Raw genomic sequence first — 24,549 nt, 5'->3', positions numbered from 1 at the left:
CATCAGCAGTCAGTTGGACAAAAAACTTTAGCGGCTCCTGAGATATGAGAAGCCATTCTTTTGCGCAACCATCAACAAGTACATGAGGTCTGGAAAATTCTTCAGGGTCTTTGCAAAGCAACCTCTGACAGTACGGTGGTGTTACATAGCAACCCCAGTCATACCAAATGCATGTTTGGAGTCGTAGTTTCATGCATCTGGTGTTGCATTATTCCACCCAGAGTAAAATATTATTAAAAGTCATGAGTCTAAAAAGTCCCACAGAGCAAACATCCTTTCAATAATATGCAATCACATCTTCCCCATCCCCTGTGAAAGGTAGGTATTGTATACTTTTCACTAAGGAACAATTCATTTGTCTCAAGAATTAGAACAGAGAGATGTACAGTGGATTTGAATGGTAACCTCAGAGGAGTAGCACTATTGTTTGTTCTTTCCAATCTTTAATGAGCATTAGTAAATGGGCAGGAAAAAATTCACCCTCTTTCAGTAACATGAGAGAGGCGAAGAATGAAGGATGCTATTAAATCTCAGAGAGAAAAGAGACCTGTGAGCTTTCATTTCCCTGTGCTCATTTTCTACCTGCAGAACTGCACACTTCTTCTATGCTAAGAACAGAGGGGGTTCTGTATGCAAGTGTGGTGCTGTACCACCCATTGCCTTGTGACAAATGTTACCGTATTCTGCTTTCTAAGTATACACTAGGGGATGTATCCATCATTGAAATGATATAGCCAAAAATGTATTTGCCCCTTCTCACTGCCTCCCCCTTTTATCTCCCTCCCTACACTCTGTTTCCCTTCTCTCTTTCACTCCCCTCTCATTCCCCCCTTTTTACACTCTGCGTCCCTCCCTGGTCTCTCTCTCTACCGCCTCTCCTTTTGCCTGGTCACCATCTCTCACTCACTTTCTCTTAACTGACTCCAAACCTAGGCTACCCTACTGAAAATTAGTAGCTCCGTCCACTTAATTATGAGGGCCTCAATTGGCTCCTTGTCGTTCCTTGGGCTCTCTGTGTGTGGCTGTGGTGAGCAGTAATATGTACTGTCCAGGGAAGTAAGATATGGGGAAAACCAGGTCTTTGGTCTGTAGACAAGGCCACTCGAGGGTCTCTGTATCCTATACGATCCCTATGTTTTTTTTAAAAAGGAGCAAGAAACCATTTGTTACAGTGGGAGATAAGAGAGGGAAAGAGACCAATCAGAGTGCAGAATTGGACCTTACTTTTAGCCCTGCCCGGCATAAGGGGCAATTGCCACAGTGACAAGGCTATTATATTAAATTATATATATACACTATATGGACAAAAGTATTGGTATACCTGACCATTACACCGACAGGCACTTTTATGAAATTGCATTCTAAATACATAGATGTTAATATATAGGTGGTCTCCCCTTTTGCAGCTATAACAGCTTCCACTCTTCTGAGAAGGCTTCCCACAAGATTTTGGAGTGTTTCTATGGGAATTTTTGCCCATTCATCCAGCAGAGCATTTGTGAGGTCAGGCACTGATATTGGACGAGAAGGCCTGGCTTGCAATCTCCCTTTCAGTCCATCCCAAGGCAGAGATGCTCAGAATTAATTGGATCTGGTTAGGGCAGTAAGTAGCAAATTGCAACAATCTAGACAGGGTACCACAAAGGGATGAATTCACTTTTTGTGTCAGAAAAGTATGAATTTGAGAGATATTCCACAGGTGAAGTTAGTAGGAGCTGGTTAGTCACTGATTGTAAGTGATGAAGATAAGAGTCTAGTGTAGAACCAAAGGAGCAAATGTGGGCCGTTGGGTGGATTGCAAAACCCTCAATAGTGATGGAGCTATTAGAAATTGTGGATCGAACAGACAAAAAAAATAACCAGGAGCTCGGTCTTGGTAATCTTAAATTTTAGGAGGTGGGATCCCATCCAGATTGCAGTTTGAGAGGAAGGCTTTTTGAGAAGGATATGCTAAAGGTATAATTAGAGTGGTAGGATTTTAGCAAGGAGAGAGCCATGTCACAGATACTATAAGAACAAAGGGTTTCTTTTAGATAGAGGGATCATCAGTGTCAGGAAGACGTAATAGGGAAGATGTAGCAGGGCTTTGGTATAAAACTATTATTATTAATAATAACATTTTTATGACTGTCCTACATGTAATTTATGATGACCCAAAATACCTTGAGTCTTTTGCCAATTAAACCACATGTTGGTCCAACCATGATTCTGATTCCCATTTTCCATGTTTGATTTACCCGCAGATATGTTTTTTAAGACAAGTATGGCTTTCTTTTGAAACCATAGAAACACATAAGATGCAATAAAAGTTAAAGCTAGTATGTAAAAACATATACTAAAACAGGAAGAAAGCCAAATTTTTTGCAATTTTGCTTTGGATTTCTTAGCCACTGCTGAGCAATAACCCAATTTATGTTCGGCAACATTCCCTGATTACAGTAATAGTCCACATTTATAGTTTTTTATGTTCTATATCAATCTCTTATATAGTACTATACATTGTTTTTTGTAATACTTCTTGCTTAAGGGGTTGAGAATGTTGAACTTTTTTTTAATTTTCAACTTATCATGTTAGAAGAAAGTGTATTGGGGCATTTCGTTTTTCCATTTTTCAGGAAGAGGGAAAGAACATACCGGATCTTGAGTTACTTGTTTAAGTACAAATGTTTTAAGCCAATAATTACTTACATGTTAAGTTATAGGATAACACAACTGATATCTAGAAAAAAGAATATCAGTTCTTATGCTACTTTTAATGGATTTATATAAACGATATACTGATTTTTTTGTTTAGCTAATTTAGGTTAAAATATCAGATGTCTTTGAATTTGGACATGCTTTGCCTGTGGTAAACTCACATGACTTCATAGATGACTTATTGGTCCTCCTAGACCTTTTCTTGGTCCTCCTAGACCAAGAAAAAGATTAAATAACCTGATAAACAAACAGTGTGAAATGAGTAGTATTTAACAAATGCATCTCCAAGAATTCTTTGTGAAATACAGTTGTGTGTAAAAGAAAGCATACCCTCTTAGAATTGTATGGTTTTACACATCAGGACATAATAACACTCATCTGTTCCTTAGATGGCCTAAAAATTAGGTAACAACAACCTCCGGTGAACAACAAATTACATATTACACCATGTCATGATTTATTCAATAAAAATAAAGCCAAAATGGAAAAGCCATGTGTGAAAACCACCCTTACTGCTTTCATAGGAATTAAGATGCTAAGTAGCAGACAGGTGCTACTAATCAAATGCCCTTTACTCATTTATCGTCAACAAGTGTGACCACCTCTATAAAAGTCGAAGTTTTAGCAGTTTGCTGATTTGGGGTATTCAGAATAACCAGTGAGTAGTGGGTTAGTTGTAAGGTGACATTAGCCATGCTTTCTAAGACACACATAATTTTCGCATATTGACTGGCCCAGCTGCCCACTGCAGGGTGTGAGATGTATAACCCATATCCATGGATTTATACATTCCCCATACCATAGGGCAACTATTTTGAACACGTTGGTTAGCAATACATGAAAATTTTACATGTCCTGGAAAACATGGCGGATGCGTAAGTAACAAATACACACAAACACTAAGACACTTGCAAATAGACAAACACACACAAACAATAACACACACTTACTCTAACACACACTCAGTCGATCACTTTGCACAGAGCCTGAGTCGGCCTTCAGGGCAGCGTGGCGCATTGTATTACATGACCACGCTGAGCCCCAACGCCAAGGACAACCAGCTGCCTACCAGATGGTAGGGTTGGCTGATTGCATAATCAATAAGTGAGCTTAAACCATATCTTAACCCAGCCCACGCTTATATGAGAGAGAACTAGTTCCATTCATGTGGGTATATTTAGATTTCATTATTGTCATTGTATAAATGCTACTGCGCCATGTACATGTGGTAAAATGCCATTGCATTACCATTAAATTCAGCCATGGTACAAGATTTTAAAAACAAATTGCTTTCAGTAAAGTTTGCAACCTGGGCTTTTTCAAACCAATTTGTTCAGTAGTAAAGCTATTACTAATACAATTGGCCTATATTCAGTTCCACTAAAGAAAGCTGATATTCTGATTGCCAGAGCCCAATTGCTAAACCTAAGAAAATCAGTGATGAGTCTGTGTGCCTAGTGATAAATATCCTAATTACTGAGGCTCCACTACCAACACTGTGAATCATCAGTCTCAGCAAATTAGCTAAGATTCATTAGAATAAGACATTTACTAGTCATATGTAGATTATTAGTAGCTTACACCAATACTTTTAATAACTAACATACATCATATCTCCGGATCCACTCAACGGCTTCCTTTATCTCTTTTATTTGCAGTAAGAACTAAGAAGCTATCACAAAAAAACATCAAAACGATAGCTGGATTGAAAAGAAAAAAAAAAACACCCACAAACTCAAACACTATTTTATCTTTGTAAAAAGTCGCTTACTATGTGTATAAGATAAAACCAAAACTCAATACAGCACTGTAAATCATCTATCATTTTTTAATTATTATTATCTTTATTTAATGATCTGTTTAAGTTATTCAGATTTATATTTTTCAGGTTGGACATCCACCAGAGGCATTGCTAGGGCATTTAATGCAAATATTTCTTACTTTGTCACATTTCCTTAATGAACACTGCAGTGCAATGGGGAAAACAACTTAAGGCTGTTGTGCTGTACTACTTGGTTATCCTGCCCTCTTGTAGACCTGCTTTTTTTGAATATGTGGTTTAAAACACTGGCTAAATATTTGCCAGATCTATAAATAAATATGTATTCTGATTCAGGTGTGAGGAAATATTTCTGATTTGGATTTGTGTTTTGGAGATTTGGCAGGCAGGCTGGCCTGGGGGCCAATTGCCCCCCAGAATGGTCCTAATTTTCCAAAAACAAGTCTGACTCAGACCGGCCCAGTGGAGTCACGTGACCCTATGGCTGCTCATACGGTGTGTGTGGGCAGCGATGGCAAGGTTCCGGGCAAGGCAAAGTAGTACCGTATTTGCTCGATTATAAGACGACCCCCCCAAAATCTGAATATTAATTTATGAAAAAAAGAAAATGCCTGAATATAAGACGACCCTAAAGGAAAAAGACTTTTACCAGTAACTGTTAAATTATGTAAACTATGTGAACAATTGTCTGTTAATAAAAGCTATGATTGAGAAAAATATTTTGTTTTTATTTCCTTTTTTCAACCTGCCCCCCCAGTTATGCACATCTGCCCCTTGGCTTGCCACTCTGCCCCAGAAATGCCTTATACCCCCTATATGTCACTGTGCCTGCCCCTCTGTTTTGCCACCTTAACATTTTAACTAATTGTACATTGATCTTATTGCTCCCCGGTAATCAAGCAGGAATTAGTAGCACTCTGAATATATTGCCTTAGTTACCTTTTGCATGATCATAAATTCTTGCTTCCTCAGCCAGCACAACAGCAATCTATAATCATAAATAATCATATTTTTTTATTGTAAAACTATGTTGTATATAGTTGCAAGAATTAGGATCAGGGAAAATCTGGAACATGACAGATCCCATTTAGCTAGATCGATCACAGATGTATTTGGGTATTATGTATTCTAATTGCAATAAAACTTAAACAATCAGAAGGATTAGTCTGTTAGTAGCTATGGTGACAGTACTACCTTTTTGTCAAATTGCACAAGAATTGCTCCTTATGCATAGCTGCATGTTTTTTTTACAGCCAAATTCAAAATATGTTGTTTTATAGTTTACGGCAGGCAAAGGACATTGTACAATTCTCAGTATAGTAAAGCACTGTGAGCCACTAGAGCAGTGAGGGTGATAATATGTAGTCATCAGTGCTAAATGAGCTGCCCTCTTTCCAGCCATTTTATCTTACCTGCACAAAATTATTTTAATAAAAAGAAATACATCATAGACTTTCACTTAGGGATACATGGATTGAATTGCCCTGTCCAAACGAAACTATGGTTCACATTTATCGATTTATTTCACGTATAATAAGAATATGGGACTAACACTTTTGTGAGGATTATAAATAATATTACCAGTGCCAGGCTATTGCAATAAATCATTTGTGCGCCATCTGCTGGAGTATCCAAGTAGGTACATAGCGGGTAGGACAATCTATACAGATAGGTATTCTAGCAAGAAGTGTTTGGTTTTGGGGTGATCACATCTGCTTCTGCTTTAGAGGTATAGGGATCTAAATTTTTAAATTATATCACAAGGGATGCTGCAATATATAGTGTTTAAAGTAGGGTGTACTATTGGATTTTAGGTGAACATAAAGTATTAATAAATACCATTTTCACATTTCATCAGTATGTTTGAAAGAGTTTGAAAGAGTTAATGCTACAAGAGTATGTATGTCTGATAGATATTAGACTTTGTACATATTGCAAATGTACCAAATTTTGGCAAAGCCATGAAAACAAGGCCAGACCCCCCACGAAATCTCAAAATTTTGTGGGCCCTTTCACTCACACTCTCTCACACTCTTACTTACTCTCTCACACTCTGATTCTGGTTCACTCTCTGATGCTTTCTAAATGTTTCCCTACATTCTCCGCCAACCATTTCCACTTGTTTCGCTTCATCATCTTCTTGTTCTTCATCTTATGTCTTCTCCCTTTCATCTTCTCTCCTTTATCTTCTATTTTCATTCGCATCTCCGCAGACATTACTGGAGGATCAAGGCAGAGGATGTCAGTGAAAGCGCCGTCATTTTGGAGGTTCACCTTAGGGCAAAACCATGGCGCTTTCGGTGATATCCTCTTCCCTGTTCCTTCAATCAGGGAGAGGACGTCACTGAAAACACTGCCATTTTAGTAGAAGTTCGCTCTGAAGATAAAAGATAAAGGATAAAGGAGAGAAGATGAAAGACAGAAGGTAGAGGAGAGAAAGAAAAAGAACGAAAAGATGTGGAAGCGGAAGTGGTGAGCAGAGGCAAATGTTGTTGGCAGAGAAGGCAGGGAAATATTTAGAGAGAGTGAGAGAGAGGGAACGGGAAAGAGAGTGTGAGTGAGAGTGTGCGAACAACTCAACCCAGGCATTTCATGCCCTACAGTGCATCCCCACTTGGAAGTGTCTCAAGTTTTAGCTCACTTGTGCTATTACAGAGAACAAATCTCCATAAATATATATATATATATATATATATATATATGTATATATGGATGTGTACTTGTGTGTGTGACCATGGATGTGTACTTGTGTTCTGTTTGTTGTATGTTGGAAGGGGGGAGCAGAGGTCAAAGAAGGCACAGAAAAGTTATTTGGGAGCACAGACTAGCTGTTGAAGTTGGGGGGCCCGGGGCAGTTTTTTCACCAGGGCTCTGTGGTTTCTAGTTACGCCCCTGGTCTGGTTGATATCTCTTTATGGACAAGCTAGCAAAGAGGTCCACGTCTAGACTCACCTTTACAGTAAGGCCCCAAGAGTGAAATAACATGCAAAAACTTTGAGAACAACTCAACTAAGAATAGCCAAGAGCTTAATAGTCCACCTTAAAATGTATCCCCACCCATGAGTCTCTCAATTTCAGGACAAGTGTGCCATTATAGAGGAAAAATCTACATTGGGAAAAGAAAAAATGTCGCTGCGCTAAGCTAGTCTCAGGCTCAAATAATACAAATGTATAATATGAGGCCTACCAAACAGTGTGAGCATGCTGCAAATACAGTGTGTTGGGTATACAATGTATACAAAAAACAAAATACTGTCTGTGCTTCTCACCCTAATAAAGTTGGCAACAAATATATAAACATAATATAAACGAGAGGTTTTGGTTATATGAATTGGCCAAAGCATAATTAAGCTCACCCGCCACGTCAAGGCACACTCTCAATAGGGTGAGAACCTACTCTCACCTCCTACATAGTGGGCACACAAAGCAGTTTATACTGCTACCAAAACCAGATTAATGTGTTGGGGGAGGTGCAATTAAACCTCCTCCCAATTAACCCCTGGACAGCAAGCTGCAACCAGACTGATGAGGAGCCAACAACTTCAAATATGTGCAAACAGGGAAAAGAAAAAATGTTGGTGCGCTAAGCTAGTCTCAGGCTCAAATAATAGAAATGTATAATATGAGGCCTACCAAACAGTGTGAGCATGCTGCAAATACAGTGTGTGGCTGTACAATGTATACAAAAAACAAAATACGGTCTGCGCTTCTCACCCTAATAAAGTTGGCAACAAATATATAAACATAATATAAACGAGAGGTAGAAAAATCTACATTGACATATCAGTCTGATCCTGTCACAAGGGCAGCCCAGAAGCAAAATGCAGGACACATTTCTTCTGCACGAGGGAACCAACAACCCAGACATGCATTCCAGCCTTCATGGGCCTCATCAGCGTATATAGTTGAAATCCCACTAAGCACAAGTGAACAAGGAATTCCGCATCTGGACTCTTGGGTGAAATAATAATTTTATGTACAGAAGGAAAAAAGCTATCCAACCCTACCTGGCCCTGTGAAAAAGTAATTGCCCCCTTATTAACGAGATCAACCAATTTTAATTGATAATTGGGTTAAATTTGAATAGACACACCGAGGCATGATTACTTCTAGCACTGTTGAATCTAAACATTGTGATTGTGGTGACGGATTATTCACAGTGTTAGTAGTGGGGTCTCAGTAATGATGACATTTATCACTAGATGTGTCTCCATCCTGGCCCAGTTCTCATATAAAGAGGAAGAGATCAACCAGCCAAAGGTTTTCATACAAAAAGGCATACGTGTCAACCTTAGGAGCCCACATGATCTCCTAGAATTATTCACCCATGATGTGTTTAACATAGTAAAATCAGAAAATTAAAGACATTTCTGAATTATATGTTACAAAAAGTAATTTTGTTTATCCTTTGGCATCAAGCACAGCTTCTTCACATAATTAATGTCAAAAATTATTCCAATTGTCCTCAGAAATTGATATTTTTTAAATCAGGAATTGTTAGTATTTTATTTGCTCTCAAAACAAATGAATCTACTATAAAGGTACATCCTGAAATAAAACCACAATTATTAATCCAAAACATGTTTTAAATATAATAAATAATGACTGAAAAGAAAACGAGAATAGTAAAAATTAAAATAGGAACAAAGGAATACAGTTTAAAAATGTATCTATATTACCATCACAGTTCGGCTTCAACAGATAAAGTAGCGCAGTCTGCTCTACTTAGATAATGAGGATGTACGTTAGTTTCAATGCAATTGTATATCTTCAAAGTATACTGGATGTGTGTGACGCCAATGATATATATAAATGGTAAATGTATCATTGTTTCTTTATGAAAGGTTTAAGCAAAGCAGCAAGCTGTCTTGCTGACAGCTAATTTCATTCACTAGATGTGAAGACAGAGATATGTTAAGTAAGGTTAGTAACCCCTCTATGGTAGGCAGATTTTCGTAACAGTGCCTGAGATCATGACAATGAGAGAGTGCACTGATGCTACAGTGTGGCTGGGACATCAAACAATGTATAATGTGTATGTATATTGTTTATTTATAAAGAGAAACCTCTCACGCCAAGGATCTATTATTTTTCATCCAGAGGTAAGCAGCAGATTGGGCCATATATACAAATTTGATAGCTTGTCATAACTATGGGAAAGGGATATAGTCGTATTGGTCCAAGAAAATATGTCATCCTTAGTCAAAGTTGACTTTTATTCTGGTACTATTAAAAAGTATCAATTTCACCTGAAGACTCCATTTGGTAAAACTGGACCAGACAATGAGGACATTCAGTTTGTCTCTGTGGTGACTGCTCTACAATTAGAACTTTTTCCCAGAATTGCTTGCATTTTCCTTCAGCCTCAAAAATTGTTGAGGCTTTATTGAAGAATAGTAACAACAATAACCACAATAGATGAATTATATAATTCCTTATGATTAGTGCCTTAGAATACTTAACTACTCACAAGTGGATGTCATGGGCTCTAGTATCACAACTATGCGGTTTCTGCTGTACTTCTTATTAATCCTAGTAAGGTTCACTGTTTCATGTCTTCTTTTGTACTGAAGATGTTATCCACAAAGTCTGCACTTAAGTGATGCCATAGAAGCTTTTCTTTTGGTGCCCCTATGCCCATGAGTTCAGGCAACTTTAGAAACAGACTGTTCTCCATCCTTTTCCATAGCACTGTAATGAGAAAACATGTTGAGGGTTTGTTTCTTTGTCATGAAAATGTAATTCACCACTGAAAAACTAATATGATGTGACAGAGGAGATGCTAACCTTCCATTAGGGTCCTGCTGACTCTCATCCATAATACTGCAAACATGATTGAACCATTACTTTCATCGATGTCTCTGTAACCATTTCACTGCTGAAATTGTTTAAAGCTTTAATGGGACAAATGAAAAAGAATGTTTCAATACATTGTGTATCAAAGAAACATTTTTCTTTTATACATTTAATATTTTCACTGGCCATGTACCCCCTTTTGAGGCCTTAACCACTTTATTCCACTGTTTGACCCTTTCCTGTTTTCTTGTCAATAACACTATACTAAGGCACTCCTCCCCAAAATTACCATTGATCTCCTCACCACTAAAACAAAACGTCATTTCTCCTTTCTGATCCTCTTGGACATTTCTGCAGCCTTTGACACTGTTGACCACCCCTTTCTCCTGCAGACCCTTCTTTCTCATGGCATCCATATCACAGCTCTCTTCTGGTTTAAATCCTACCTCTTTGATTTATTGTCTCCTTCTCTGGCACTTGTTTATATCCTCTACCACTATCGGTTGGTATGCTTGAGGCCTCAGTTCTGGGGCCCTTCTCATCATTTTCTACACCCACTAGCTTGGAAAAGTAATCTCTTCTTTTGGATTACATTATCACCTATATGCTGATGACATGCTAATTCACTTTCATCTGCAGACCTTGTGTGCTCTTGCCTAACTTGCATCACTGTCTCCCTGAAATTGCATATTGGATGCCATTCCACTACCTGGAGGCCAACATCTCTAAGACTGAGCTTCTGGTTATTCATTCATCCATCTCCTCTCCCCAATCCTTGATATTTCCATCACTGTTGAGAATTCCGCAATGATCAGATGCCTTGTCTTTTCTCTATACTCTCTCCAGTATCCCTCACATCAACTTGCTCAACAAATCCTGCTGCCTTCACCTGCAAAGTAGCTCTCAAATTCATTATATCATGACTCAAAACCATAACAAAAGACTAATTAAACTGGCCTTTCTCTCTCTCTCTCTCTCTCTCTCTCTCTCTCTCTCTCTCTCTCTCTCCTGCCTTTCACCACTCCAATTCATAATGAACACCTGTCAGTATCCCATTGCTCATCATAAATTGCCCCACTGTATACATCACTCCATTTGTTCCCTAGACCCCCCAAAATTAAATTCAAACTCCTTACCTGGCCTGGTAGCCTTCTAACTGCATCTTTCCTCAACCATTATTACTTCTTCCCCCTCACTTATCAAGAATTTTACCCATGCTGTACCTATTTCCCTACTCTGCTCTGTCAGGCTCATCACCTGTAACTGCTCACAAAAAATGCTTTGTCAAATAAACATATAATCTATGCTCCTAATGCCCACAACCTAAATTGTGTCGGCAAGTCAGAGCGTCGGGGGCAGAGGCTGTCAGTTTGTAATATCCACCACCCTGCTAGCTGTCCCAAGTGGGTGACTGGTTGGGGAAATCATGCAATGCCCTTATTTGGCCCAGAATCCCATCTCTCATCTTTCTTATTATCTCTCCCCTGTCTTCCCATCTCTCTTCTTTATTATCCCTTTCCCTTTCACTACTCCCCTTTCTTCCCAACTCTCCTCTTTCTCATTATCTCTCCCTTTTCTCTACCTCTCCCCTTTGTCTCTTCTCATTATTCCTCTCCTACATCTTTGTCTTTATCTCTCCATTTTCATACTATCTCTCCTCTCTGTCACTATTTAGCTCTCCCATTTTTCCTGTGTTGAGAGCCCAATCCACAGATAACGAGATAAAATAAACAGATGGGAACAATAACTAAAATACTGGATAACAAATTGACAGAATTGATATCTTCATGGTTCTCTCCATGCTCCTTCCACTTTTAATACACACTGGATGCAGTATTTAGGTTTTCTTGCTTTTCATTTTAGAGTTCTTTAATATAGTAAGTTATGGTTGCCCTTTTCATGTAGTTAATGTTGCACTCCCCAGGTTTCCAGGATCTCATGTTCACCACCGTTGTCTCTCTCCAAATATTTCCTTCAGCTGTGTAATTGTCCCCTTCCTTCAGTTAGTCAGTAGCAATCTGACACACTTTACCCTTATTCTGGGCTTTCTCAAATATTTAAATATATGAAACTGAGACATATTGGTGTTACAGAAGATGGAGTCTCTTGTCAAAATCAATACCTTTGATTGAGTGAGTACATGAAAAGATGTAGCATCACAAATGCTTTTAGGACCTGAAAGTCCTCTTCTTCAGATAGAGGGGAAGACGGAGGGTCCTAAATACATACAGTATGTAAAGTATGCTGTGCTTGAGGGGAGTAATATGAAGTGATAATCCACAGTAACTATGGAGCCATGAAACAAAAATCAGTATGAGCAGTTTAAGACTGGAAAATGGTATTCATAGTTCATAGGGGTATAGCCAGAAAAGGCCATAATAAGCAATTTGGAGTGACATGCTTAAAGTGGGCATATCCAAAAGTGGCGAAAACCCAAGTGGCCTTGGGAGGAGCACTGACAAATGTTGAATCAATTTGTAGATAAACAAAAAGAATGGATGCTGAACAAGCATAAAACATGTATCTTTTAAATTTTTTTATATTTTTAGCATTTGAGAATAAATTATATTTAATATCATCACTTACAATATTATGTGTGGTCTGCTTATAGAATAGAGTACGCCCCCTATGTGGACACACACAAAAATGTGATTCGTTTTTTGTTACAATATAATTTAAAACTATTGATGGAATTCCATTTGGCCAATGTAAATTACAATTTTTAATTAACTTTAATATTCCTCCTCCTTTCATTCACTCTATTCCTTTTCTCGCCTCCACATTCTTATCTGATTTCAAAATCACACATGCATGAATGGCATTATAATGACATCAACTTAGTGGTCTCTTGTGCATCATGCATTGCTCATTTAGCGGAACTCTTTGACTACAGAAGGAATACGCAATGCATTACTTCATAATGTTAAAATTGATCTGACACTCATGCTACTAAGCATCAATTAATGTATTAATTAAACATATCTATAGTGTAAATTGTGTGTTTTAAATTCTAGACACCATTCTATTTTGATGATGCCAAATTCAGTGGCATTTAATGGCAAAACTACAACTTCCATGCCCTCATCTCTCACCTACTTTCTATTTGATGGCTTCTTATACCAGCTATAACAAATGTAATCAAAAAGTGGGGAGTTAACAGCTTCATCATGCCTATGTAAAAACTAAAGACAGGAATGTGGAACTGCTTGCAATGTTATATCTATAAGACTGATTTCTGATACACATTTTACACTCATTTTAATACTGATAAAGGGAATATATATGCATATATACAGTACCTTACAAAAGTGAGTACACCCCTAATATTTTATTATATCTTTTCATGTGACAACACTAAAGAAATGAGGCTCTGCTAAAATTTAAAGTAGTGAGTGTGCAGCCTGTACATTTGCTGTTCCCTTAAAAATAACTTAACACACAGCCATTAATGTCTAAACCTTGGCAACTAAAGTGAGTACACCCCAAAGTGGAAATGTCCAAATTGGGCCCACTATTATTTTCCAGCACTGCCTTAACCCTCTTGGGCATGAAGTTCACCAGAACTTCACAGGTTGCCACTGGAGTCCTCTTCCACTCCTCCATGATGACATCACGGAGCTGGTGTATGTTAGAGACCTTGCGCTCCCCCACCTTCCATTTGAGGATGCCCCACAGATGCTCAATAGGGTTTAGGTCTGGAGACATGATTGGCAAGTCCATCACCTTTACCCTCCGCTTCTTTAGCAAGGCAGTGGTCATCTTCGAGGTGTGTTTGGGTCGTTATCATGTTGGAATACTGCCCTGCGGCCCAGTCTCCAAAGGGAGGGGATCATGCTCTGCTTCAGTATGTCACAGTACATGTTGGCATTCATGGTTCCCTCAATGAACTGTAGCTCCCCAGTGCCGGCAGCACTCATGCAGGCCCAGACCATGACACTCCCACCACCATGCGTCACTGTAGGCAAGACGCACTTGCCTTTGTACTCCTCACCTGGTTGCAGACACACACATGCTTGACACCATCTGAACGAAATAAGTTTATCTTGGTCTCATCGGACCACAGGACAGGGTCTTTACTTTGTATTAACTTCTGACTCTCATAAGGCTTCAAGTAAAAATTTATTCTAATAATATATAAAATCCTATATTAAGAACCCCCAAGAAATTGTATAATAAACCATTACAAAATACAAATCATGTGCCTTTAGTGTTGATTTATACACATAGAGACATATAGCCTGTTTCTTTATAAAGTAACATATTGTAGAGAGTTAATATACATTACTATACAGTGTTATATCAATCAATAAATAATAATAATAAGTAACAAGAGGAATAAAAGGAAAAACACTTAATGCCTGGAAATAAACTACACATGTTTTCCAATTAACAATCTGTAATGTAAATAGTAATTAAAATATCTTAAACCTCTAATTTAGCACTGTATGTTTAACTATTTCTAAAAGTTTATTGCTGTCTTTTTTTGGCACAAAAATGGTTAAACATGCAAGACTCATCTACTACTCTACAGATATGTAGTCATAGTCATGATAAATGGAAACAGATTTAAGATGTTAACCTATGTTGTATTGTAATTTAGTAATATTATAAAGTTTGATTAGATGCCCCAAAGAAGCATTAATCATAAGGACACGAGTGGTCAGCCCAGTACAAGATACAAATTGGAAACATGTGTACATTTCAAATTCGAAGCATAAGAATCTCTTATTAAAAAGGGATATTTGATTTAATAATAAAAATAGTGACATGTAGTTCAATGTATTACTGACTTTGTGCCCCCGTTGCAGCTTGGACGTTATAAAGGCAAGGGCAACACGCTGGCTTATCATCTTGCCCACAGCCCTGGTATTGAAACAGTTAAACAATATTTGTATCATTCAATATATGGGACAGGATTTAAAGAAGACTATATTTGCCGCAAGCCTCTAATCATGAGACAGTCCCCCATCTTCCAAATCACAGCAAGAAAAGAGACATTTCCCATGCAACCATTTACTTTTCACTAAAACATCTTTCTACCTTTCTTCCCAAACTATGTAACCTAAGTGGTAATCTTCTGAGAACATAAATATGATTTATTATTGTTGGATAATGGAATCGGTGTGGACCTGCAAAAAGGATATATTGTTTTTTTTTTCATGAAATGGTTCTTTTCTTCCCAAATGGGGCTGCATCAGAATAGCATAGGGAGAGTAGTGAGTGATTATTTCCTGAGGGTGAATGATTGAAAAAACAAAAGAGAGAAAACAAAATTCTACAGAAAATGTTCTTGTTGGCTATGGCTGCCTTCAATAGTGTCCCCGAATCTCACAGTGTTTGACAACCTGCAGACACATTTGATGAACTGTATTCTCCTGTCAGAGACAGCCTGTCTGGGAGGAGAAAAAAGATCCTTTATCGTCTGATCAGCTATTATTGTCTTGATCTTTCATAAGCAATCTCTAATGCACGTGAATGTAATATCCTTTCGCACAAGTGCCAAGAATAATAGAAATCAGTTAAAAACCCCTTTCCACCAGTTATGGAAATGTCCTAATAATATAATTAGAAAAGATGGTTCATGAATGATACGGCTAAGAAAGGGTAATCAAAATGCTTTTGCATTATATGTCTGCTTTAAAGACCAATACCCCACAATAAATAGATCTTACTAGAGCTATCTGGAACTGGCTTATATTGAATTCTTTGTCTAAAAGAAAACATTCAGAGTATGAACTGAATTGAGCTGGATAATGGTGTTTTATTTTCATAAAACATGTAAAAGGCTTCTGGTCTTAAGCCAAGAACGATTAATGCACTGATATAGCCTAGAACAAAATAAGTAGCCAGTTCAACAATTCCTTTTTATACTCTAATGGTATTACCAAGAAGATCATAATTTAATTTGCCGCGTGGACGAATGGGTCCAAAACAACGAGCTCTTTGCAAGTTATAAAATAAAAAGGTTTTGTAACAGAGTGCGTTTATTTATTTTGGAAGATTTCAGACATTTAGGTTTTTAAATATCCATTGGGAATGATCTAATCGCAAAGGAGAATTGTTCGTCATAATTAAGGGGGGAGGGGAAATAAAGAACATTTTTAAAAAGCTCAATAGAACATGTTTTAGTTGATTATATTATACATCGCTTGAAAGCGACATTAATGCTCATTATGTTTTTGAGCTGATAAAACCATTTTCCCACAAAGGTGATAGACAATGTTTGTCTCACCTCCTGGTTAATTTGAATATAATATCCTGGTTTTTTTTCTTCTTAATTATTCCCTTGTTTATGTTTGCATATCTGGTTGGTCTAGTTTTATTTATATGTTGACTGTACCAATTGGCTGCAGTTGAAAATGTTAAAAAAATCACATTACAACAGATCTGTCGACTTTGTCGTATCCTACATTTTACAGTTCAGTGAAATTTGTGTAATTGTGTGTAATTTTACATATTAACAATAAGCATGTGTCAGAAACCCATCTCGTGTACAAAATGGGAGCAGCCACCTTTATTTGCTGTTCTCGGTAGTTTTATTATTATTATTATTATTATTATTCCCCATTAAGCTATTGCTCCCTTTTCTAGTAAGTTTCAGATATTGGTTGACTGATGCAGGCAGTCATTGTTAGTGTGGGGCAAGGAGAAGGAAAAAAAATGAATTAAAAATAATTTCCTTTTTTAAAGCAATAATGTATAAATAGAGTATTTATAATCTGGCATTTAAATGGTGTACATGTAGTACTATATTTCATGCCACTATGTCTATGTTTCTACACCTTTTACAGGCTTTGCCAAGGGCCGGTTGAAGCCAAAACGTAGCCTTTTAGAGATAACATGAAATAATCATTAGATACGATAACATGAAATTATCATTAGATACACTAACCTGATGTTCCAGATCCTCATCTCAGTTGTTATTGGCTATGATATGACTTGCCTTTGGATATCCCCGTTTGCTTCCTGCCCTGACCATTGCCTGTCTGACTACACATCCCTGGCTGGGAAAAACATATTGCTATTAAGAAAATAAGCTTGATGAACCTTCCCAGGGGTGGTGACCTACCAAAATTCTTCCAGGAGATAATCAACGACTTACTTATGAGGTTCCAGACTAACATGCAAAGAACTACAGGCCTCACTTGCCTCAGTTTAGGTCAATGTTCATGATTCCACAAGAAAGAGACTGTGCTGACCAAAAATAACAAAAAGACCGCATTACATCTGGCATAAAGCTTTTCCGCAATAAGAACATCATACCAACAGTCAAACATGGTGGTGGTAGTGTGATGATCTGGGGCTGCTTTGCTGCTTCAGAACCTGGACAACTTGCTATAATTGATGGAACCATGAATTCTGCTCTCTACTAGGAAGTCCTGAAGGAAAATGTTTGTCGGATGATCTGAAACATTTAAATCTGACAAATAAGAAGAAGTCGGAAAGGGGCAAATACTTTTTCACAGCACTGTAGATTAAGAAGTCTATTCACTAAAGAAAGAGTTGGCACATTTCAACTTCCTGATATCACTAACAATTTCAAGGGCAGACAGCAGTAAACTTTTCATCCGGAGAGGAATAAGCTTGCCATGCATAATGTATAGTTAAATCAATCTGGGAAATTAGGAAGTTAGTTAAGAAATGTGACATATTACCTGTGCCTTTCACAGGACCAACTTAAACCTTCTTGCAGAAGAAGCTCACTGGCATTTGCTAATATAGTTTATTTATTCACCCAAACCCAAGTCAGCTTCATCGCTCGATGCTAGCGTTTAAGAGTTATGTTAAAGTGCACCTTTCCTGAAAAAAGTCATGGCCTGTGAAGTCCTCTTGCATTAACTCTTATAAAACGTTATTATCTCAATAGTCAACCATTAAACTAAAGAAGAGTACAATACTCATAAATGTACCTTCTCTGAAGTTCCTTATGTGAAAGAAAATAACCAGAAAGACGTTTTTTTTTCCTTCAGCTTTTAAACATGAACTAGGTGCTTTTAATTTTTGGTATGCATTGCTTTGAAGTTTAAGCTCTGGAATCGGCATATTTTGATTGTAAATTGAACTCTGTGCAATGTAGCAACATTGTTTAGGAAAACATGATTAGAGACCTTGGCTCTGAGAAGTCTATCTGATTTTACAAAGTCTGTTAATGCTTCAACTGGTCAAGGCATTAACAAACATCTCCAAAGCAAGGTACTATTATGGTAACAAGACTTACTCATAATAGCCTTGAAGTTACATGGGGACACAGAAGAAATTACAGTCATAAACACTACAAGGTAAAGTTCCATAAAATAGTCTTCAATAACCACGTACACCAAGTGTGAAAGTGTTAGTTTTGACAATATCTGTAGTTGGACATCAGGATTAACCTTTTTGAAATTTAGATTTTTTTAAAAAGGTTTCTAGATCCTAAATCTACTACTTGACCACACTCATCTTATGCTTGTAAGCTTTTCCCTTGGCTCACTGTCATTGCAAGGCCACTAGAGATGTACTTCTTGATCCCTCCAGATGTTCCCATCAGTGGTGGGATTCCTAACAGTTTAAAAATGTATATCATGGATGTTGCAGATATGGCTACCATATAGATGATAATTGTCTCATATCTTAGTTAGTACAGCACTCTGGTAGGGGTTATTTCTAGTAGGTGTTGATTTTACATGCGTGTTTCTCTTATGGAAATGTATTTCCATTTTCTTTAGAATTGGTACCCGGACCATTGGCCTATGTAAACCAGGTATGATGAAAACCCAACATACTGTGGCATTCTTTAAACATTTCATTAATGAAAAAAATGAGATTCTTTTACAGTCATATGCCAAATACATTATCCATTCAGTGGAACTGACAAGTCCAACTAAGTAAGGTAAGCAAAAGTAATTTGAAGCAAACAAGTGGTCTGATGCATTTTCCTTTAATTCTAGGATCCTATACGAGATGTCTGTAAGAAGCGTTACATAGACCTCACCTCCTCCTCCCTTTTTTTGGTGAAGACATCCAAATCGATTTTATAAGTTCAAGTGGCAAAACATTGAGTGCCCCATATCTTAAATTCCAAAACCCAGGTTATGTTGGAAATTCATTGAGAGTAAAATAATGCTAGATCTACCTTCTTACAGTAACAGCTTTTTGAAATCTTACCCGTTAGTACAATGTGCAGCCAGCATATCAGAATGCTAAATATTGTAGGCATTAAACTAATCACAAACCTCCTTGCCTCCCATTGCTCTTCTGTTCTGTAAAGTTAAATAAATGTAACAACCACTTTCTGCCAAATAATTTAAATCACTTTGAAAAATACTTGGTAGCTCAATTCAGTTCTAACTCTTTCATATTTGTTTCTAATTATATTTGATGAATACCTATATTTGTTCAGTTCTTATTGGTACTGTTGAAGCATGATTGCGACTATTTTTCATGATACATTGTAAATTTTGGCTCTACGCCTAGCACACAAAATCTAAATAGATTATTAGTCTTAGTGTGAGTGAAAAATGTTGGAGGAGATAACTATTCTATGGTTGTAATCACCAGTGCCACTAGGCCTCATTAGATTCAAATTTTATTTCAGTTATTTTGCATGGGAAACCTCATTGGACTATATTAATCAAACATAGTTAAGGACTGGCATTGTTATGGGTGACATTTATAAAGGTGTTAACTGGCCATTAAAATTTAAGAGAAAGATGAATGTTTAACAACATGTTTTCTTCTATTAGCTTCTGATTTACTATTGTCTGTCTAAATTATCCACTCGGAAATGGTTGACAGAATTTTAGTCAACCTTTGTACCTAACAACAAAGTAGGCAAGTACATAGCCTCCCAAAAAAATTGGGACAGATACCGTGTTGCCAGTTATGTTGCGGCTTTGCCGTTAACAAAGCAATGCATGTTTAAAGGCAAATGTGCGTTTTGTTACAAAGCCTTAGGTGCAATGATGCATAAGTCATTTTTCAGTGATGCACAAGGTTAAAGGTGCTGTTCCACTAGGGTGCCTCTTAAAATATACCCAGATAAGTGCTGCATCATGTAGAGAGAAGTAAAATAAATGTCTTGTTTTGTTTTTCTCCTTAATGCTTCATGCCACTTAAAAATGTGTTTATTAAAGTTTATTAAGTCTATTAAAATACTACATTTGTGGTGAGGTCCCTTTAAAACGAAAGACCATAAAGGTAAACCCCCTTCTGTGACTTCAGAGATTGGCAGCCAAAGCAGAGCAGACAGACAGGATTAAGCTATGCGCGCAAGGCCTAATGGGGCAATAGACGAGCTGGTGGGGACATGGCAGGGCATTGTGGGGACAATACAGGAGCTGGTGGTGATATAACAGGGGCTGGTAGTAACTTGGCAGGGGGTGGTAGGCTTACAAACAGGGAGTCTGCCATGTTTGTCCCCAAACAGCTTAACAGCGCCAACCTTGTCCATGCTCACACACTTATACATGCACATTAATGCTGATACACACACATACATACTCCGTGGAGAAAGAGAAGCATTTCTGCACATCGGTCAGATCAGTGTGCATTATTCTGGCCTCTTGGAGCACATCCCCCATGACATGCCCCACAGTGAAAACCTGTCCCCCATTCTTCCAATCATGAGAGAGGGTGTTCGCGGAGGTTTTGCCCTTTTGAAAGCCAGGTTAACGGAACAGATAGCGGGAGACATTGGTATAAATTAACAAATTTGGCAAAAAATGTGGGCAAATCTAAATGCTCAAATATAATTTGTAGGTATCTGTAGAAAAGACCAGATCTAGCCTCATCATCAAGCTTTGCAGTTGTATGTAAGATGATGAGGCTAGATCTGGGCTTACTCAATGTCATAGTTATCAGTCTTAGATAACCTACCTTTTGTATGTAATTTCCCTCATGTATATTATATCCAGAATTGCTGTTGCAGTGTGCTACGTTCCAATTGTCATGGTCTTGTCAAAGTACCCCAATTCCTGGCTCAAAACCATCCAAAGTTCAGGTATATACATTTTTGAAAATTATGTTTATTAACAAAATAGAATTTTTATTACAAAAATGTTCATATTTTTTCCTTTTATTTTGACTAAATAGGGTCTACAGTGGGCTGCTGTGCTCCAAAATGTGTTGGCCTATTTTAAGTCCCAGTCAGAGAAATAGCTGTTATATTGTATATATATATATATGTCTCTGGCATACTACTGTATACCAGCATTCTGCACTGCAAGTTTATGCGAGGGAGCTCTGGAGGAACACAGATATCTGTTCCTGTTGAGCAAGCATCTTGTGGACAGTTTGCCAAACCATAAAGGGTTTCATCCAAAGCCTTGGCCTGAATACCATACTCCAGGCACTGATGTTTGTAGCTGTTTAGCAAATAATGAAACCACTGAGCAAAAGTTATGATCTTGCTATAGTTAACCCCAGGTTTACCAGAAAGTTTGTGAATAGACCTGTGCAGTGGCAAATTCCGATCTGAGGGCCCTTCCTCCACCATAACTAACATACTTACACACAAACACTAATTCACACACTTATAAGCAGACTAAATGAACCCCCCCACACACACGCACACTCACTCTAACACCCACTGACCCAGAGACAATTAACTATCCCTGGAAGCTGCATCAAAGAAGGATGCATATTAAATTAATTTACAAGTACATTAATATGCACTCTTTAAAACTTAAAAAGAGAAGATGCAGCTCCCTGCCTCCTCCACCGGCATTAGGAGGCAGGAACAAGTGGTCGCCTGCACCCCCCTAGAAAGATGGACCCCATAGCAGTTGTGACCCCTACAACCCCTGTAGTTACACCACTGACTTTTTCTACTGGGAAATTACATTTTGTGTCCCTCTCACACTCTCTTATTCTCTCTCACACTCTCAGAAGAAAGAAGAACACGACAAGACAAGAATCAGAGCTGCAGAAAATGAGACAGGGACACAGAAGAGGATGATGGAGAAGGTAGGGAGACATTGAGAAAAAAAAGCATGAGAGAGCATAAGAAAGTGTGCAAGAGTGAGAAAAACAGTGAAATGCAAATACATATTCGGAACTCTTCACTTTGGTTTTGTTTGTTTAATTGCTGTAACTTAAAATTAGCCTTACTTAAAATTTGTATGTATCCAAATGCACTAGTATAGGGCCAATCGCACATATTAGCCAACAAAAGTCAATTGTAAATTTTTCACATTGCAAAAGTAAATTAACTCACATTTCTCTACACAGGAGATATTAGACATCACCTCTTATTTCTTGCACTATAGGATGTGATAAGTGAATTGTTAATAATGGCTGAAAAGTAGCTCTGGCAACAGCATGTGGTATTTAGTCAATTGTGTTTCCATTTCTCTAGAGTACCATTACCCAATAGGACATATGCACCTCAAGAAGCATGTTCATACAAACATATGTTTTTTAGGTTCGTTTTCCGGGCCTCCAACAGTGGTGGTTTTAGAACTACATGAACACAGTAGAGGTGAATCATTCCTTAGTCATTCTGAAAGATATATTTGTCATTTGGGGTTCTTTTCAAATATCCTGAAGATCATTTTTAGACTAGAACTCATTATAACAGAAATTGAAGTCCTGTGACAGACTGTGTCTATCAATGGGATTTTTTCCAGAGAAGAAGAAAAAGTATAGAAATGTATTCTTCCTCCATTCAGTACTGTAGTTTGGGGTAGCCGTATTAGTCCAGTGTATAAGAATGCAAAAAAACAGAATGTTGCAGAATCTTGTAATACCTTTTTTATTGGTATTACAAGAAATACCAATAAGAAATTATTGAGAAATGCTTTTGACTTGATAAAGGGAGGACTCCCGAAAGCTCGTCTATTATTTTAAATACTGTTAGTCCAATAAAAAAGGTATTACAAGATTCTGCAACATTCTGTTTTTTTGCATTCCTCCATTCAGTAAATATTTAAATTAACAAATCTGGAAAAGCATGTTATTACAAGACCTTTTGTAGATACCTTGTACTTTTTGGTTCTGATACAGTAAATATGGTCAGATATCAATTATTTGGGGAATGGGAAATTGTCTCCTATGGGCGGATTTGTAGAAAAAATCCAACAATAACATGTGTACTACAGATGATGACATGCCACAAAGGGAACATGGTAGCATCTGATTATCTCCAGTGAACGCCCAATGTATAAAGCTAATAACAACAATGTCTTGAACAAAGGTATGTAAGAAGTAATGTTTGCCCATTATGGCTCTACACAAATTCAGCTGTGCTTGTTCATTAATACAGCACTCCCAGTCATGCCCAGTGCAAACGTTTATGGATCACCAGGCAAAATATTGGTTCTGCTTCCAAACATTTAGGAAGATTAATATTCTTGGCTTGGAAACAAAACTTTGCAATAATATTATTAAGCTTAGCAACATAACTTGGATGCAACAGGTAAGCATCTGATTTGCTTATAACAATTTATTAGAGCAGGGGTTTTCATGAGCATCCATATGGCAGTTGTACAATGTCTACTAGAATAAGGGCAAAATGGTAATTTGCTTTGATAATGGTATAGGTTTAAATATATATTTATCAATAGAATACAATGCACCAACTTACATGTGATGCACAAACTGCAGTGGGTTTGTACCACAGGATAAGTAATATGCCACTGGCTGCAGTGATTCAAGAAACTGGTCAGCCCCACACAGAGGATTATATGCTTGACAAATTTAGGATTAGAGATTATTAAATCAGAAATGAAATGTTAAAAACTCTGGATGCTATCCATGACTGTTCCATTCTCATTCCCCTGGTAGATGGATCACTGGGTATATACAATAACTATATTTGCTAATGGAAAATGTTTGGGCTTGTGTTTACCAAGTGTATAAGGGGAATTAACACAGTCCGCTGCAGTTTTAGCCCCCTTTATGGCTGCAGAAGTCAGCCCTAATGATATCTGTAATAATTGAGCATACACAATGTAACAAACCAGTGCTCCATACTATAAGTGCACATCCGTGAGAGCACACTATTCAATGATATTGATTGATTTAGGCAGGTGTGAAGAAATGCTGAAAAGTGAGAATGTGTTCAAAAATAGACTTTCCATTGCATGATGGATACCTTTCTGCCTGTACTTAGCAATGAGGAGACCATTCATTTTGACCAAACCCCCAACTTAATTTGCAGAAATGCGGCCCCAAACTTGCACAGAACCTCCACCATCCTTCTTTGATGCCTTCAAACAATCTTTCTTGTATCATTCTCCAGCTCTTCGGTAAACAAACTGCCTTCAGCTACAGCTAAATTTTCACTCATCAGTCCAGGG

Source organism: Sceloporus occidentalis, unplaced genomic scaffold (assembly GCF_023333645.1).
Source record: "Sceloporus occidentalis isolate IW3139 unplaced genomic scaffold, rSceOcc1.0.p SCAF_106, whole genome shotgun sequence".
Lineage (NCBI taxonomy): Eukaryota > Metazoa > Chordata > Lepidosauria > Squamata > Phrynosomatidae > Sceloporus > Sceloporus occidentalis.
Note: the sequence above shows the minus strand (reverse complement) of the source record.